Here is a 17,868-nt window from a genome sequence, read left to right as displayed (position 1 = left end):
TCAGGCTATGCGGCAAGCGGGTTGTAATTTTTCCAATTGCCACACGCGAGTATTTCAGTTTTTAAAGCATTTAAAGATGCATCCAAGTCATCCACTGATCCACAGCTCTGAGACAGCTTAAAATTGGTGATTTTCCAATGTCTTTGGGGCATTCCAGATGAAGGAGTATTTGTGTGTCATCTGCATAGTTGTAGCAAGTCAGGTGAAATTTATTGATTAGTACTGGAAAAGACTTCATGTAGATGTTGAAAAGCATGGGCGAGATGATAAAACCTTGAGGGACCCCTGCTTTTGTGGAGTACGGTTTGGACGAGAAAGGTGGGGTATGGATGACATTAGTTCTGTTTCGAAGGTAGGACACGATCCAATCTAGAGCAGTTCCCTCTATGCCGGTTTCATAAAGTCTTTGTTTCAGAGTGTCATGGTCAATTGTGTCAAAGGCAGCTGAGAGGTCCAAGAGGAGTAGCGCAGCAACCCCGTTGCGGTCAACTGTATTCTTTAGGAGGGCATATTCAGTGCCTCTTCCCGGACAGAATCCTGTTTGGAAATCTGAAAGTATGTCATTCTCTTCAATGAATTGTGACATCTGGGCGAACGCTGCTCTTTCTATTAGTTTGCCCAGGAAAGGTCCATTTGTAATGGGTCTGTAGTTGTCAGGGTTCAGCGGGTCCAAGTTTGTTTTCTTCAGTAAAGGGCGTATGTATGACTTTTTGAGTTCTGAAAATATTCCAGTAGTTAAGGAATCATTGACGATTCTTCTTACTGGAATGGCAGCAGAGGTTGTTAAAAGAATTGTCTTGAAAGTTTGTGACGGACAGGGGTCAGAAGGGCTGCCGGCAGGCCTGCTTGCTTTGACCAGGTCCATAAATTCATCGTATGAGATGTGTTGGAAGGAACGGAGGGGCTTGATTAGAGCATTCTTGGATAGTTGTTTTGTACAAGGGTTAGTGCTGGTGCTTTGTTTCTGTTTTAAGTACGAGCCCAACGTGTCTGCTTTGTCCGTGTAATGATTTGCCAGTTTGTCTGTGAAATCTTGAGTAACAGGATGAGTTCCTTCTAGGCAATTTGGTTTTCGAAATTCATTGAGTATTTTGTAGAATTCTTTATTTGCACATTTAGCGTTTTGAATTCTGTCTGAATAGTACCTTTACTTAGCTTTTTTGATAGCCGACTTATATAATCTGATAATTTTCTGTTGGTGAAGTTTGTCTTATTTGGCGTTTTTTTTTAGCAAGGTATGTTGCAGCTTTCTAATTTGTTTTTTTTGTTGTCTTTTATTCTATGTTTCTCGAAGGTGCTTTTTTTCTTTTGCTCTAATGTGAGGTTTTGAGTGGTATCAGGATGTCAAAAGCTTCCTGTAGCCACTCATATAGATTCTGAACAGAATTTATGGTTTCCAGATTTATACTGGATGTTAGTTGTGTTTCCAAGTGTTCCAAATTGAGTTTGTTCCACGGCCGATAGGTGGATGGATGTAAGGTAGTTTTAGGTGAGTCGCTTAGTGTTGTTTTATGTTGGAAAGCAAGCAAGTGGTGCTCTGACCATGTGACTGGAGTTATAGTTTGAAAGGTAACTAGTTCAGTATTAGCAAAAATGACATCTAGGATATGTCCAGCGGTGTGTGTCGGATTGTGGACAATCTGATGCAGGTTCAATGCCTCTAGGCCGGTGATTATTGTTTTTGGATGGGTCATATTGGTTTTATCAAACCAAATGTTAAGGTCACCCAGAACGCATAGATTGGAGTGTATTTTTATCAGATTAGAAACTGTTTCTAGAAGTGCATCTGGGAATGTTGCCTTGCTAGGTGGAGGTCTGTAAAGGAGCAGGAAGTTACAGGTGGAAGACGGTGTAGGATTGCATCTTGTTAGAAGAGCCTCACAATTCTTTATGGAGATGTTGTCAACTTTAGTGATATGTATTGTTTGCCTGAATACAACAGCTAGACCACCTCCTTTTTTGGCTATACAATTTTGGGTGATTATTTGATAGCCCAGAGGAATGGCTTCATGCAGGACTGGAGCCATATCCTCTCCCAACCATGATTCGGTTATGAATAGTGTGTCTGGTTTTGCATCTGTGAAAAGGTCGTAGATGTGATGCTTGTTTTTAGAGAGGGATCGAGCATTTATTATTAGAGAGTGGCCTTTGGTGATAGTGGGACTTTGTTTTGTAGAAGAGTGATCAGTATTGTGTGGGTGTGTAGCAGGTGTGTGTTTAGTACTGGTATTAGCTGTATTAGGATAGCAATTGTGTAGCTGTTCTATATCATGTTCCTCATTCAGCATGCTAAGAAGACATTTTGATGGGTCTGCATGTGTATGTGTTAGAGATGGTGTTTGAGAGTAAGTTGGAGTGCTGTGTTGCTTTTGTGGTGTAACATTGTTGTGAGGTAGACTTGGGGAAGCAAAGTTGTGAGGTGTGGCATGTTGCTTATATTTTTTGCGTGTGTTTAAGGCGGAAGGTGTATGAGTCAGGGGAGGTGGTGCAGCATGTGGGTCATGTAGAAATGTTCTAAATTGCCCAATGGATGAGGCGGTTAGAAGAAAGGTGCTGCAATGCTATATTTGTGTTAGGTGTGGTGGAAGAGTGAAACCTTGGCATTGGAGTTTGCTCCTTTGTGTGGTTTGAAAGGCGGGTATATGTATGTATGTTATTATGGTAAGTATTATGAGGTGTTATGCTCTGAAGATCTTGTGCTGGTGTGTGTGATATGTTTTGCTTTTGAGGTGTAGTGAAAAGGGATGCTGATGTATATGTTTCATGCACTGGATTTGGTTGTGTAGTATTGTTTGTGAGAGGAGGTTGTGATGTAGAGGTGGTGGTGATGTGTTTATGAGTAGAGTGTATGTTGTGTGTAGGAGGGAATGAAGTAGAGGCGAGAGTGTTTATCTTAGACTGGTTTGTTCCAAGAGTTACAAAGTGTGGTGGTTCTGTAAGGAGGGAGAAGTGGTGAAAGTTTTGTATCAATCCTACAATCTTGCTCTTGTGGAGACAGCGTAGGAGATCTAGAAGTTCACTAAGTCGAATTAGGTTAACAAGTCAAAGATGTTCAGGGCAGAGCCAGCTCCACTCTCAACCGAAATCCAGAGGTCATCTACAACTAAACCCACTGGTGGGCCAGAATGCTTTCTGCAAGGAGGTGATCATGTTGCAGAGCTCAATACAGTGCTGCAATTGTGAAGTGGCAGCTCTTTCTAGAGACACACTTACTATAGAGAATTAAGCCATGAGTTGGAAATCTCAGAGTTAGGATCAGTCAAAGCAGTGTTTAATTTACAGGTAATTTGAGATGGTGTTATTGCATCATTTACTACCCCTAAGTTGGTCACTGAAGCACTTACCAACATGGGCAGCAAGCTTCGCCGTTTCGGGTGTTTGGTAGGAGGGGTGTTTTTTGTAATCCTATGTGGGAAGTGTTTCCATGCCATATGTGATGACCACTAAGGTGTCGTTATCATGTTATGGACTCAGTGCATAGCAGTGTAGTGGATGATGAGATGTGAAAGACAGATGCACAGTTTGTGGTTTCCAGATCACTGGCACCTCCGGGCAGCTCTGTGGGTCTCTATATAGTATACCTTATGATTATAGTTTGCTAAGTTGGTTACCTCACTGGGTTGTCCACGCTGAGTTTCTTTATAGTGTGGTCATGAGCTGACATGGTTAGAGGAAGAGAGAAGTAGAGAAAGTTATGTGTTTGAGCCTCAAGAGGATACGTTTGTGTTAAGCCATGGGTGGTTGTGCTTGCACTAATATTCAGGATTATGACAAAGGTCTAGGAGAAGTTCTTGGTAACCTGCTCTGCATGCACGTGGTGTTTAATTGCATGTGAAAGAGGAGAAGTCCTTGAGTTGAGCACATCCTGCAGTGAACAGCAGATGGGGAGAGTAAAGTGGGCCGAAGGAGTGCTTCCAGTGGTATATATCGAGGGGCCTATTTGCAAGCTGGTTTGTGTCACATTTGCACCATGCAACGTGTTACATGCGTGACGGAAAGATTAAGTAAGATTTATGAAGCCATGCAAGGCCACTCTGCATGGCCCTGAGTGAATCTATAAATTTGGAGTAAGGCAATGCAGCACAAATTGTGCGTTGGCTTACTCTGCCCAGGGAAGGTATTCCATGGGTGTTGCATGGGTGTTCCCATGCAATCTCCATGTTTATTACACATTCCCAGATTTAGCATAACAGATAGACCTGGGAATGTGTCAAAAAGATCCACCTTCCCAGGAGAGGCGTAATGAGGAGAAATATCTGTATTTCTCATTGTTACTTCCTCTTTCTATGTGTGCTGCATTCTGCAGCACACATAGAAAGATGAATGCACTCATAGAAAGAGGAATATGCCTCTCAGGATTGTTTTTGTGAAGGAAGGTATCCCATGCACCATGTGCAAGGTTCCTGTCATGCAGTGCAGGGTGGCAAGGTGACTTGCTGTGCTGCACTTCGTAACAAGTTCGGAAATAGGCTCCTCACTGCCTGGTTGAGACTGGGATAAGAACAGCCTTGGTGGTGGAGGTTGTAACAATCTCTCCTCGAAAAATCAAATCAAATCAAATCAGGTATATTTGTTGAGCGCACATATCACCTGAGGGTCTCATGGTGCTAGCGCACGACTCCAGATCCTGCTGAGAGAAAGATGGTAAGGTACTAGTGATCAAACAACCATGTTTCTATTTCTCTGCAAAATCGATTATGCTCTGTGATAGAGAGCAGATGGGATAGAAGTTTATTCCAGAGAGTGGGGGCAAGAAAGGAAAACGATCACCCGCCATTCTTTGCGGTGCACACTCTAAGTGAAGTAAGAAATTATTTAGTGCTAGATCTGAGCGTCCTCGTTGGCCTGTACCAGCTAATTTTTTTCGTCAAATAGCTGGGCCCTCTTCCGTGCATAGTTTTAAGTTCTAGACAAAGGATTTTTAAATGAGTACATTTCCTTATGGGGAGCCAATGGAGGTGCTTCAGGCTGGGGCTGATGGAGCCCTGGAAGGCAGATTCAATACCAGTCTGGCCGCTGTGTTCTGCAGGACTTGCAGCCTAGAAAAGAGTTCTTCATTAATTGAGGCCAGTAAGGCATTACCATAGTCAATACAACCTATGATCAAGCCTTGAATTAGTGGCTTCCTTGAGTCATTTGGGATCCAATGGAAGATTTTTCTTAACTTACGCAAAATTCTGTAGCAAGTACCTATTAGGTGATCTACGTGATTTTTCATTGATAGTTGGTTGTCAATCAACACACCCAGATTTCGCACTACTGTTTTTGGTGATGTACAGGGACCTAATTTGAGAGGCCATCAGTCCTCTGACCAAACTTCCTGCACCCAACCAAAGAGAATGACCTCAGTCTTGCTCCTATTTAGTTGTAGATGATTGGCGCTCTTCCAGTCATCTATATGGATCATGCAGTTTTTAAAGCGGCAATTAGTATCGATGGGTCGTCAGCGTATGACACTACATCAAAACCATAAGTTCTGACCACTTTAGCCAACAGTGCCACATAAAGATTAAAGAGCAGAGGGCTTAAGATAGAGCCCTACGGAACTCCCATCTTTACTGGTCAGCTATGAGAGACCATATTTCCGATCTGAACAGTAGTTGTCCGGTCTGGCAGGTAATCACAAAGCCACTTTAGAACCCTACCTCTGACACCCACCTCCCAGAGTTGTTGCTTTAAAATGCTGTGGGAGATGGTGTCAAAGGCGGCTGACAAGTCCTGCAAGATGAGCATGACTGACTGCCCGTTGTCCAGGGCTAGTCTGATGTTATCCATGACTTCAACCAGTGCTATTTCGGTGCTATGTGCAGCCTTAAAGCCGGACTGTGAGGGATCCAGTAGTCCATGCTTCTCTAGATGTATAGTGAGTTGCTTATTGATTAGTGACTCAAGCACATTTCTAAAGTAAGGAAGCAGCGATATGGGCCGGTAGTTACTTGGCATTTTGGGGTCAGCCGAAAAAGAGGCTAGATTAATAAACTCCGAATAATTATCCACAAGCATACATAGTACGTATTTTGTTATATAGGAATAAAGAATATAACCTTCTTTGTTAGAGTGATAAACATGATTGAATATAATTGTATGTCACTATATCTTGGTCAAAACATCGACCTACAAAAATATCCTATACAATATGTTGTCTGTCACTACATAGTCAATAGAAGTATATCTTTACTATTCTTAACTCGACATCCAGTTACCTAGCCTTGCCTTGTTCTATACTGGTATGGTCGATATAGCAGATGTGATATTTTTGCAGGTCAATATTTCGTCCACAATGTAGTGGTAGCACACCACTGGACATGTTTAGGCAACTGTTTGTTTATTGCCAAGCAGGTTGCTGTAAAAGAGAAATCTATAAGGCCTAAGTGATGATACCTGATCTGATCTGCAAATAATGGCAAAGAATCTGTAGTTCACTGGCTTTTGGGACCACTGTGGCTGGGTACAAGAAGGGGACCGGAGGCTGGAGCGTGATAGGTAAGGCTTTATTTTTATGTATGACCTCTTTTAAGTATTTGGCAGCCTTTCCCATGTAAAACAAGCTGGGTCCGTTGTGGCAGCAGGTACTGGGATCTTCTTTTAATGGACGCCTCGTGTTATATGCGCTCCGTAGTCGGCTGGGTTATAAGTTCTTCACCCTCTGATATACCATGGAAAAGAAAAGATAGGTGGCCATCAGGCACTCGTCCTCGTTATACAATGCCCCTATAGGAAGACCAGGGAGTGAGGGATCACCGCTGTTTGTGTATATATACAAAGGGTACGTTGGTGAGACACAGTGTAGGTAGTGAGGGGTAACAAGGGGAGGGGAAAGGAGGAAACCCGTGTAAGTGAGGGGAACTATATACACTCAGTGCCGCAGGAGCCGGTTCCTTCACCAGCAGTCTTACTTGAGGACATCTCCCCGTCCCCCCACCCAGTCTGTAACCCGCTGCCGTACCTGGCTTAGCCACACTCCTCCAGGAGTGGGTCTGGGCGAATCGTGGGGACGGTGGCCTCCTGGCTTCTCCGCTTCACTGGTTCTCTGGACGCTTTCTCCCGGTCCGTGTTTTCCGCTTCTCCGCGCTCGTCGCTCTTGCTTCCTTCTCCGTGACGTCACCCGCCAAGTCCGAGTCTTCCTCCTTGTCTGCCAATCCGCTTGGGCCGGCTTCTTCCGTGGGCGGGGCTTCCAGTGTCGAATAGGCGCAATTAAAGGAGCCGTCCTCCTCGTCCCCGTATTGCGATTTCCACAGGGGATCTGTGTCGGATGCCCAGTCGTTCTGCGTTGATTGGAGAGAGGGGAGAGGGGCAGAATCAACAACCCACCATTCCGTCATTGAATGGGTACTGTCTGTGGATGGCATCTCCTTGCTACAACCACAAAGACCCTTTTTCATTTGGGTTTCACCGATGGCATCTAATCTAAGACACAGCCCACACCACTTGGGTACTCACAGATTAGATGATCTCCTAGTTTTTCTATGTCCGGGCAAAAAATAAAATCATTTTACAAATGTATTCTTGCCTAATTCCTGATTACTGACGAATGTAGGTTTCATGTATTTTTTTACATCTAATTTATGAGGGGACAAATTTGCGATTATGTCGACTCTTAGGGTCATATGCATGAACACATTTTCCCATCGACACAGAATGGGCAAAACCCTTTGATGCATCTGGCCCCTAATCGGATGGACCTACAGGCTTCAAACACACCAACTGTCTTGCTTCCCTTGAATGTCTCATACCAGCCTGGGGTACCGCAATTTTATCTACTGGAAAACCTGAACGCAGTGGCACGGAAGAACATATTGTTTATGCGCCTTCCAGGCCTGTGCTCTACGGCCTCCTACAGATGGGCTCCTTCAAAGGAGGGGGGGGGGCCTGCAGACTGTGCTCATACCATAAAGAATCATGGCCGCACCTTCTGTGTTGTTGCCCTGCTATGGATGCCCCCAGAAGGCATTTATTAAAACCTTTATTTTTAAAATGGGGCACTAGGTCATGCTGGGAGGCGACGGCTCTGTGTTTTACCTCCACAGACATTCAAGCGCTTGCTAGGGTTGGAAAGTTTGTGAGACTCTTGGCTAATTTCTCTTCACCCTCCTTGGCTCCTACGCTTCCTGCCCCCCCCCCACCCCCCCCAAAAACCTATTACTGACTTTTTTCGTCCCCTGGTCTAGCACCTCTTGTCCTAATCTTTTCATTTTTGGACTTCAATAGTAACTTAACACTGGTAGTTTTAAGATTGTTTTTAATTGTATAGATTTTTTTTAAATGACAGTGTATTTCTTCAGTTTTGTTTCTTGATGCGATAATTGTGCTAATATGGATATTTCACAGCAATGGTTTTAATTAACTATGCTAAACAAATAAACTAAACTAAACTAATCTTTTTATGCAATCCCTTTCTCTGGATCTGAAGCTTGTTTGACTAAGACTTGCACTGCGACACTGTTACACATGTTTAACTCTGGTGAGCCTGGGCATTGTTCCTGAAATGCCCTTGTTTCAAATATTGTGCTGCACTGTAAACTCCTAACAGACTTCAGATACCACCGGGCAGGTAATATTATACTCTGGAGCAGATTCTGAGTAGGACAGCAGTGATCACGACCTTTAGGACAATCTCATAAAAGTACTGTGCTTCAGGGCTGCAAGTGTATTACATCACAGACCGTGTGGAGTAAAAAAAAACACACCCCAGTGGAAGAACATACCATTGCTCCATCCAGGGTCAAAAAGGAGCGTTGATATCATGCACTCATGTTGGGATTTCCATAGCGCATGATGCCTCTCAGAAGGTATTTGAAAGCGCTGCATGGTGCAGTTTCATTTTAAGGATTTTGGGGTCCCTGGCAGCCATATTTTGGGGCCCCTGGTTCGGATCAACTTTAAATGTTATTGCCCATTTTCTGCAAAATGAAGCCTACAAGATACAAACCAATATTGATGTATATGTTAAATTAACAGAAACAGGGCCTATGGCCCCAAAAATAATATTATGACACTGGGTGGAAGCAGACAGAAAAAGGGGAAGAGGGGGAGATGGAGAAATAGAGCTGATTTAGAGAGGACCAGTCACTTTCCCAGGGGAGAGCCTTGAAAAGGTGGTGGCCCTGGTCAGTGGCTAACTTTCCCCATGCTTTAAAAAGCCTCTAGAGATGGAATGAACACACAAGAGGGAGGACAGGAGGGCGATGGGAAAATGAAACATGATTTAATATTATGTTGGTCCGTTAAGAGGGCTTGATGAGCCCTCAGGCTGGTTTAATCCGGTGCTGGGACAGGAGAGGCGGGCAAAGGACTGAGAAGAAAAACACAACTCGAAAGTGTTGGACTTGGCCCTTATGGCAGGTTCACCCCTAATCTTTTTGTTTTTAATCTGTGATATGCGTGGATGATTTTCTGGTCTGTGCGCACTTTTTCTCTGTGTCCCAGAGTAAAGTGCGTGCATGTAGTGAGGCTGGCCTGCTCTCCCATAGGGATGCATGGGGAATGTCTGTGTCCCTAGTAATTCCTGATGTGTGGGGAGTGCATGCTCGAACTTGGTATGTGCGTGTTTGTGGGAATGAATGCTTCGCAATGATGTATGTTGCGTGAATGTGGCATGTGTAGAAATGCCATTTCTGGGACTTGGCATATTAATGGAAAATATGCCTGCAGTGTGATTGGCTGGAGCTGGCTGGTGAGCCTGGCTCCAGGAAGGCTGGATGGGTCTGCCCGGTGGTGAGTGTGGGATCAGCATGCTTGATGGCTTGGGAGGAGTGCACTTGGTCCCTGATGGGCCTGGACTTTCCCCGGACAATGCTGGCTCCACCCCCTGTAGTGCGACTGATGGCCCTAGCCCTGCCAGTGAATAGAGAGGGTGGTTGGGGTAAACAGAGTACTTCAGAACCAGCTGCAACTGGTTTTTCCCCCCACCCTGCACCCTGAGACAAAGGGGTTTTTCTGTATAAGAAGGGGCTGTGTCCCCATACAATTTGTCCTGTTCTTGGTTCTGCCTAGGATCCTGCCAGAGGGGGCTCTGCTGCTGCTGGGGCCAAGAGGACCGCCACTTGGCTGTCTCCCTGCTTGGAGACCCAGTGTGCTGGCTCTGGCCCTGCCTTGCCCCTCTGCCTGCCTCCAGACCCTGCTGGAGCTTTGCTGCGCCTGGAGGCGCCCTGACATTGATTTATAGCGCTAGGAGCGCTTTCCTTGTGCCCCAGCGACTTTGCCGATATTTCTAGCGCTAGGCGCGCTCTCTGGAGTCCCTAAGCGCTTGGGAGCGCTGTATTGTGCATTGCCGGTGCCCACCCGGCATTGGGACCCATTTCGCCGATTTTTGGCGTAGCGAGTGCCACCTCGCTTTATCTTTTTTTAAGGCCGGTGCCACCCGGCATTGCCCCGTTGTGCTGATTTTATTTCGAGCCGGTGCCCACCCGGCATTGCCCCGTGTTCACCGCCGCAGCCCGGGAGCCCTGAAAGCTGTTGCCGGGCCGCTGCCTAGAGCGACCCGGAAGTCCCGCCTCCTGACCCCCAGGGCCGCGCTGCCATTGGCGGCCCCGGCGGAAGTCAGGCGGAGGGAAAGGAGACGAGGCCAGGCGGAGCGCGAGAGGAGCAGCCGGCTCCCGTGTCCTGAGGCTCCCCGTGTGGAGAGGAGAGCCTCGCGCCGGCCGCCGAGGAGACGCCTCCAGCCCGAGAGACCCGGTGAGTGCTGAGGAGGGAGAGGGGCGTCGGGACACATTGCCGGTGTCCGCCCCTCCCCCATAGCGCGATCTTGCGCGCACTGCTGCGTGGAGCCTCGATAGGCTCCTGGGGGCATTACTTGTTTTTGAGTCCCCCGTGAGGGACTCCAACGACCCAGGGCACCTTGGTTCTTGAGCCCGAGAGGCTCCGCCCGCATTGGTCCTTTGTAAGCCCCGAGAGGCTCCAGAGGCCACAGTTGTTGACGAGCCCGGCGAGGCTCCTTGCCCTACCTGTGTTACGAGCCCCGAGGCTCGAGGGGGCATTTTATTGATTTAGAGCGCTGAGCTCTTCATTGCACATTTCTTCAGCGAGCCCTGAGAGGCTCTAGGGGGACACAGGCAGTCCGTTGGTTGTAGCCCCGAGGCTCCCACACTGTGTCTCCCCACCTTGCTCTTGAGCCCTCCTGGCTCCAACGTGGTGCATCTGTATTTTACAACTGTCCAGCACTTAGTGGACAGTTGCTACGTTTAGGTTTGTGTGCTGTGCTGCCTGCGCAGCTTCCCTGACACTGAGACTCAGGGCATTCCGCCCCTTTCGAGGCCCGTTGGCCTGAGGGACACCTTTTGAGTGTTGTGCTTGTGCACCCCGCGCATTGTAATTTCTGGGTATGTAATTCTTGCGCATGTGTTCTAACCTGTACCTTTTCTAAAAGTGACCTGATTAGGTATTCTGATGGTTATCCCCTTTGGCTAAATGCGACCTGCAGAGAGGATGGTTTATGTTTATCCATTATGCTAGATGTGACCTGCATAGTAGATTGTTGATGGTTTATGTTTAGGTTTCCTTCCCTTTGCTAAGAGTGAACTGCTTAGGTGTTGGTATTCCTTCCTTAGGTCCTAGTTACCTGCGTGATTTACCTACAGTGTGTTAGGGTTGCGTAGGAGGTCCTTACTGTTCCAGTGATTACTGGATGTGTGTTGCATTTGTAATTTTGGTGCTACTCATTCTATGTTTACGACATAAGTGTATATCTACCAGTATTATTATCTAACAAGTGCCTACCCCTGACAGTGGTCCATGTGGCCCTGTCCTGTACATAATTCCCCTTGTAAATTCTGCCCGTGCCTCTGGCACAGTGTACAGTTTGCGTGTGTTATCTAATGTGTTTTGTTTATTATAATACAAAGGCCATTTTTTATATAACCTTGTGTGGAGTCTTTTCTTTGTGGTGGGCCTTGGGTGTTGTTGCTGGGGTGCGTGCGCAAATACTTAACTCATACCGCCTCCAAGTTTAGCCTAGACTGCTCGCGCCACGCTACCTAGAGGGCGAGTGGGGGTTGCCTTGGTGTGTGACTCCCTTGCCCTGACTTTAGAAGTGGTGATCCCTGACTGACCTCGACGCGAGTCTTGGCCGGCCAGGGTCCCGTTTCTAACATTGGCGGCAAGCGGTGAGGATAAGAATTTGTGTTTGCGCTGTACCACAGTGGCGACAGGCCACACTTCAAAGCTCTGCATTTTTTAGATAACCGCATTTTGGGGATTATTGATTTTTAGGGAAGTTCAGTTTTGCTTCTCCTGAAAGGTGTCACTTTGTATTTTGTCCAGTACCTTGTTCCCCGCCCTGCTCCCAGAGTTTGGTACCTGGGTCGCTAGTGGTCAGGTTGAGAGAATCAGGGGTGGTAGAAACTGCCTTACCAGTCCGAGGGGAGGGTTGTGTGTGAATGAGTGTGTGTTACGCTGGACAGTGGAGTGCAAGTTCTGAGAGATAGGAATCTTGCTGAATTTTGTGATTGTGTTCTCCTGTTTAGCTCAGACCCCCAGGTTCCCTGTGTCAAACTTTTCCTGAGAACGTCCGCCAAAATGGAGCCAGTTTTTGATCTCTGTAGTCTGTTTAGGTACAGTAGATTAGAGCTGGTCAGATTCTGCGAAAAGGGAGGCATAGAGGTGAGTGAGTTGGTTACTCAGTCCCAGCTTAGGGACAGCCTGATCCAATGGCAAAAGGATCAGTGGGATCTTGAGCACAGAGAGAGAGATAGGGCCCAGGCCGCACGCCATGAGGGTGGTGAGTCTGTGGTGAGCCCTGATGAATGTGAGTTGGATGGTGATGACAGTGGATGGATGTCAGCAGAGAGTGAGGACCCCATAGATAGGGAGTCCCTTGCTGAGTCCAGTGTCAGTACCAGCGCCCCATCCCTTTCCCTGTCCCCAGAGGAGTGGTTGGATAGGAAGGAAGAGAGGGAGTATCAGCTAGCGTTGGAACAGCTCAGGTTGGAGCATGCCAAGCTAGAGGCTGAGAGGGCCTTGTTCAGGGAGAAGGTAGCCCAAGAGAGTAGGTTACCCCCTGAGTGCATGTGTAATTGTCTGGATTCCCCAGGGAGGGTGGAGTCCAGTGGTGGCAGCTTTTTAAGTGTTGGTGTTGACAGTCCCACTCCCAGTTCCCAGAGTATGGTTCCTGTTTCTCCAGAGGAGGAGAATAGGTTGAGGTTTAGGAACCTTAGGAAACCGTCTCACCTGTCTTGGGAAGATTTTGAAGATGACTGTTGTGGGGCACTGTCTGATTGGGTACTGGGTCCCACGAAATGTGATTGGGGCGGATTGTTCAGCATGTTTGTCAAAGAGCACCTGCTCAATTGTTGTTCAGTAGAGTTGCGTCAACACCTGTTGGGGTGTGGATTGTTTTCACCATGTGAACTTGCAGAGGAAGCAGACCGATGGGAGAGTGCAAGAGGTTCCTTAGCGCCGCTAGCGAGTGATTCCAGTAATAATGGGTCAGGTTTTCTCCAACCCAGCGTGGTGGAGGAGGGTGAGAGTAGCCCAGCTAGGTCTCAGTATAGTGAGGAGGGTGTAGGGGCTTGCTGTCTGTCTCAGTGGAGCGGAAGTAAGTGTGAGACCGAGAGTCCCCAGATGCCCGAAGCCCTGCCTCAGAGCCTGGATGGTTTCTTTAGGGAACACCAGGGTGGGGACCTATGCTTACCTGTTAGTCCACCGGAGGGGGTTCTCCTAGTGTGTGGGGGACTTGGAGCATCTGTGAGCGGAGCTTCTGTAGTTTTGGAGTCTGGCAGTACTGCTCCAGGAGGGAGAGTACAGAAGTCCAGAGAAAGGAGTGATTTGGGAGTGACCTGTGAGTCCTCAGAAGTCCTGGAGTGCCAGGCAGTGATTCCACCAAAGGTTCTAGACCGGAGGTTGGAGGTCCAGGTTCAGGGTTTGCCTGACCTGAAGGGTGGGAATACTGTAAGCAGTGTCCTAACCAGTTCTTTCTCCAGAGGTACCGCCCCGGTTGGGAGGGAGCAGGACTCTGGAAGGGGGTGCAGAGGGTGGGAAGGCCCACCTCTGACCCCGGTACCACCTGAGGGGTTAAACCCTAGGTTGGGAGAGTGGTGTTTAGAGGGTACCCCTCGCAGGAGGAGGAGGAACCCTAGGAGAAGAGGTAAGGGGAGGAGAGCCTTCCCTGAGACTCCTGGTCCACCTAAGGTTGTAGACCCTAGGCTGGAGAACCAGTGGCAGTCTAGCCCTGTCTTGCAGACAGGAAGAGTGGAGCATGGCTGTTATGTGCCAGGGGTTACTACCCCCCACTTGGTGAGTTGGCAGGATCCAGTGGCACCTGGGTGGCCTAGGGCCTGGTCCTGGCCGAGGGCAGCTGGAGAGTGATGAAATGAAATGAAATGAAATGAATGAGACTTATATAGCGCACGACTTACCCTGGGGCATCTCAGCGCTTGCTTAGGGAACCCGTCCTGGTATTCCCCTGTGAGATAACCCTGGCAGGGTATCCACAAGGTGAAAGTCAGGCATCCCACCGCGAGGGGCTGTTGTGGAGATTAAGCAAGCTATTGCCCAGAGTCGCAGAGTGTGAACCAGTGAGTCGAGAAGGCACCGGAGCGAGAATTAACGAGTCCGTGGTATTTTGAGCCCAAGACCCGCCGAGGCGGGGAATTGAACCCTGGTCCCGGGCCGAACTCAAGCTCCAGGTCTGCCGCCTCTAACCCCTGAGCCACACTTCTCCACATGTGGGGTACCAGTGGGGTAATCCAGTGAGTCCCTACAGTAGCTTTAGAAAGAACCCCAAAGGTTCACAGTGGCGTAAAACAGGAGGGTGTCCCTGCAGTTGCGGGTCCGCGTCCGTGTTTTATCGCCCCAAGCAGGTAAGTCCATCACGGTGGTGATTGGTCTGCCCTGCGTTTTGGCTGGTAGGGGGTTGTGTTGGACTTGGCCCTTATGGCAGGTTCACCCCTAATCTTTTTGTTTTTAATCTGTGATATGCGTGGATGATTTTCTGGTCTGTGCACACTTTTTCTCTGTGTCCCAGAGTAAAGTGCGTGCATGTAGTGAGGCTGGCCTGCTCTCCCATAGGGATGCATGGGGAATGTCTGTGTCCCTAGTAATTCCTGATGTGTGGGGAGTGCATGCTCGAATTTGGTATGTGCGTGTTCGTGGGAATGAATGCTTCGCAATGATGTATGTTGCGTGAATGTGGCATGTGTAGAAATGCCATTTCTGGGACTTGGCATATTAATGGAAAATATGCCTGCAGTGTGATTGGCTGGAGCTGGCTGGTGAGCCTGGCTCCAGGAAGGCTGGATGGGTCTGCCCGGTGGTGAGTGTGAGATCAGCATGCTTGATGGCTTGGGAGGAGTGTACTTGGTCCCTGATGGGCCTGGACTTTCCCCGGACAATGCTGGCTCCACCCCCTGTAGTGCGACTGATGGCCCTAGCCCTGCCAGTGAATAGAGAGGGTGGTTGGGGTAAACAGAGTACTTCAGAACCAGCTGCAACTGGTTTTTCCCCCCACCCTGCACCCTGAGACAAAGGGGTTTTTCTGTATAAGAAGGGGCTGTGTCCCCATACAATTTGTCCTGTTCTTGGTTCTGCCTAGGATCCTGCCAGAGGGGGCTCTGCTGCTGCTGGGGCCAAGAGGACCGCCACTTGGCTGTCTCCCTGCTTGGAGACCCAGTGTGCTGGCTCTGGCCCTGCCTTGCCCCTCTGCCTGCCTCCAGACCCTGCTGGAGCTTTGCTGCGCCTGGAGGCGCCCTGACATTGATTTATAGCGCTAGGAGCGCTTTCCTTGTGCCCCAGCGACTTTGCCGATATTTCTAGCGCTAGGCGCGCTCTCTGGAGTCCCTAAGCGCTTGGGAGCGCTGTATTGTGCATTGCCGGTGCCCACCCGGCATTGGGACCCATTTCGCCGATTTTTGGCGTAGCGAGTGCCACCTCGCTTTATCTTTATTTTTAAGGCCGGTGCCACCCGGCATTGCCCCGTTGTGCTGATTTTATTTCGAGCCGGTGCCCACCCGGCATTGCCCCGTGTTCACCGCCGCAGCCCGGGAGCCCTGAAAGCTGTTGCCGGGCCGCTGCCTAGAGTGACCCGGAAGTCCCGCCTCCTGACCCCCAGGGACGCGCTGCCATTGGCGGCCCCGGCAGAAGTCAGGCGGAGGGAAAGGAGACGAGGCCAGGCGGAGCGCGAGAGGAGCAGCCGGCTCCCGTGTCCTGAGGCTCCCCGTGTGGAGAGGAGAGCCTCGCGCCGGCCGCCGAGGAGACGCCTCCAGCCCGAGAGACCCGGTGAGTGCTGAGGAGGGAGAGGGGCGTCGGGACACATTGCCGGTGTCCGCCCCTCCCCCATAGCGCGATCTTGCGCGCACTGCTGCGTGGAGCCTCGATAGGCTCCTGGGGGCATTACTTGTTTTTGAGTCCCCCGTGAGGGACTCCAACGACCCAGGGCACCTTGGTTCTTGAGCCCGAGAGGCTCCGCCCGCATTGGTCCTTTGTAAGCCCCGAGAGGCTCCAGAGGCCACAGTTGTTGACGAGCCCGGCGAGGCTCCTTGCCCTACCTGTAGTTACGAGCCCTGAGGCTCGAGGGGGCATTTTATTGATTTAGAGCGCTGAGCTCTACATTGCACATTTCTTCAGCGAGCCCTGAGAGGCTCTAGGGGGACACAGGCAGTCCGTTGGTTGTAGCCCCGAGGCTCCCACACTGTGTCTCCCCACCTTGCTCTTGAGCCCTCCTGGCTCCAACGTGGTGCATCTGTATTTTACAACTGTCCAGCACTTAGTGGACAGTTGCTACGTTTAGGTTTGTGTGCTGTGCTGCCTGCGCAGCTTCCCTGACACTGAGACTCAGGGCATTCCGCCCCTTTCGAGGCCCGTTGGCCTGAGGGACACCTTTTGAGTGTTGTGCTTGTGCACCCCGCGCATTGTAATTTCTGGGTATGTAATTCTTGCGCATGTGTTCTAACCTGTACCTTTTCTAAAAGTGACCTGATTAGGTATTCTGATGGTTATCCCCTTTGGCTAAATGCGACCTGCAGAGAGGATGGTTTATGTTTATCCATTATGCTAGATGTGACCTGCATAGTAGATTGTTGATGGTTTATGTTTAGGTTTCCTTCCCTTTGCTAAGAGTGAACTGCTTAGGTGTTGGTATTCCTTCCTTAGGTCCTAGTTACCTGCGTGATTTACCTACAGTGTGTTAGGGTTGCGTAGGAGGTCCTTACTGTTCCAGTGATTACTGGATGTGTGTTGCATTTGTAATTTTGGTGCTACTCATTCTATGTTTACGACATAAGTGTATATCTACCAGTATTATTATCTAACAAGTGCCTACCCCTGACAGTGGTCCATGTGGCCCTGTCCTGTACATAATTCCCCTTGTAAATTCTGCCCGTGCCTCTGGCACAGTGTACAGTTTGCGTGTGTTATCTAATGTGTTTTGTTTATTATAATACAAAGGCTATTTTTTATATAACCTTGTGTGGAGTCTTTTCTTTGTGGTGGGCCTTGGGTGTTGTTGCTGGGGTGCGTGCGCAAATACTTAACTCATACCGCCTCCAAGTTTAGCCTAGACTGCTCGCGCCACGCTACCTAGAGGGCGAGTGGGGGTTGCCTTGGTGTGTGACTCCCTTGCCCTGACTTTAGAAGTGGTGATCCCTGACTGACCTCGACGCGAGTCTTGGCCGGCCAGGGTCCCGTTTCTAACAGAAAGAGAAAGTGTAGGCTGTGCATCAGTTCCTCTACCTGCAAGAACCAAGAGTGCTTAGAAACATACAAAATGCTAACATATAGCATTACATACAAACTCGGCACTTAAATGCCTCCTAGGCAGTGAGTGGTGTAACACAAAATGACGCCCCCCTTGCAGAATGTGGTGAGGGGCCCCTTAGCCACCCATCTCTCACAGATATTCATTGACCTTGGTCCGAATGAGGCTATCTTGAAGGACTG

This window comes from Lissotriton vulgaris, chromosome 12 (assembly GCF_964263255.1).
Source record: "Lissotriton vulgaris chromosome 12, aLisVul1.2, whole genome shotgun sequence".
NCBI classification, from domain to species: Eukaryota; Metazoa; Chordata; class Amphibia; order Caudata; family Salamandridae; genus Lissotriton; species Lissotriton vulgaris.
The sequence above is the reverse complement of the archived record's forward strand: the minus strand, read 5'-3'. Positions refer to the sequence as shown.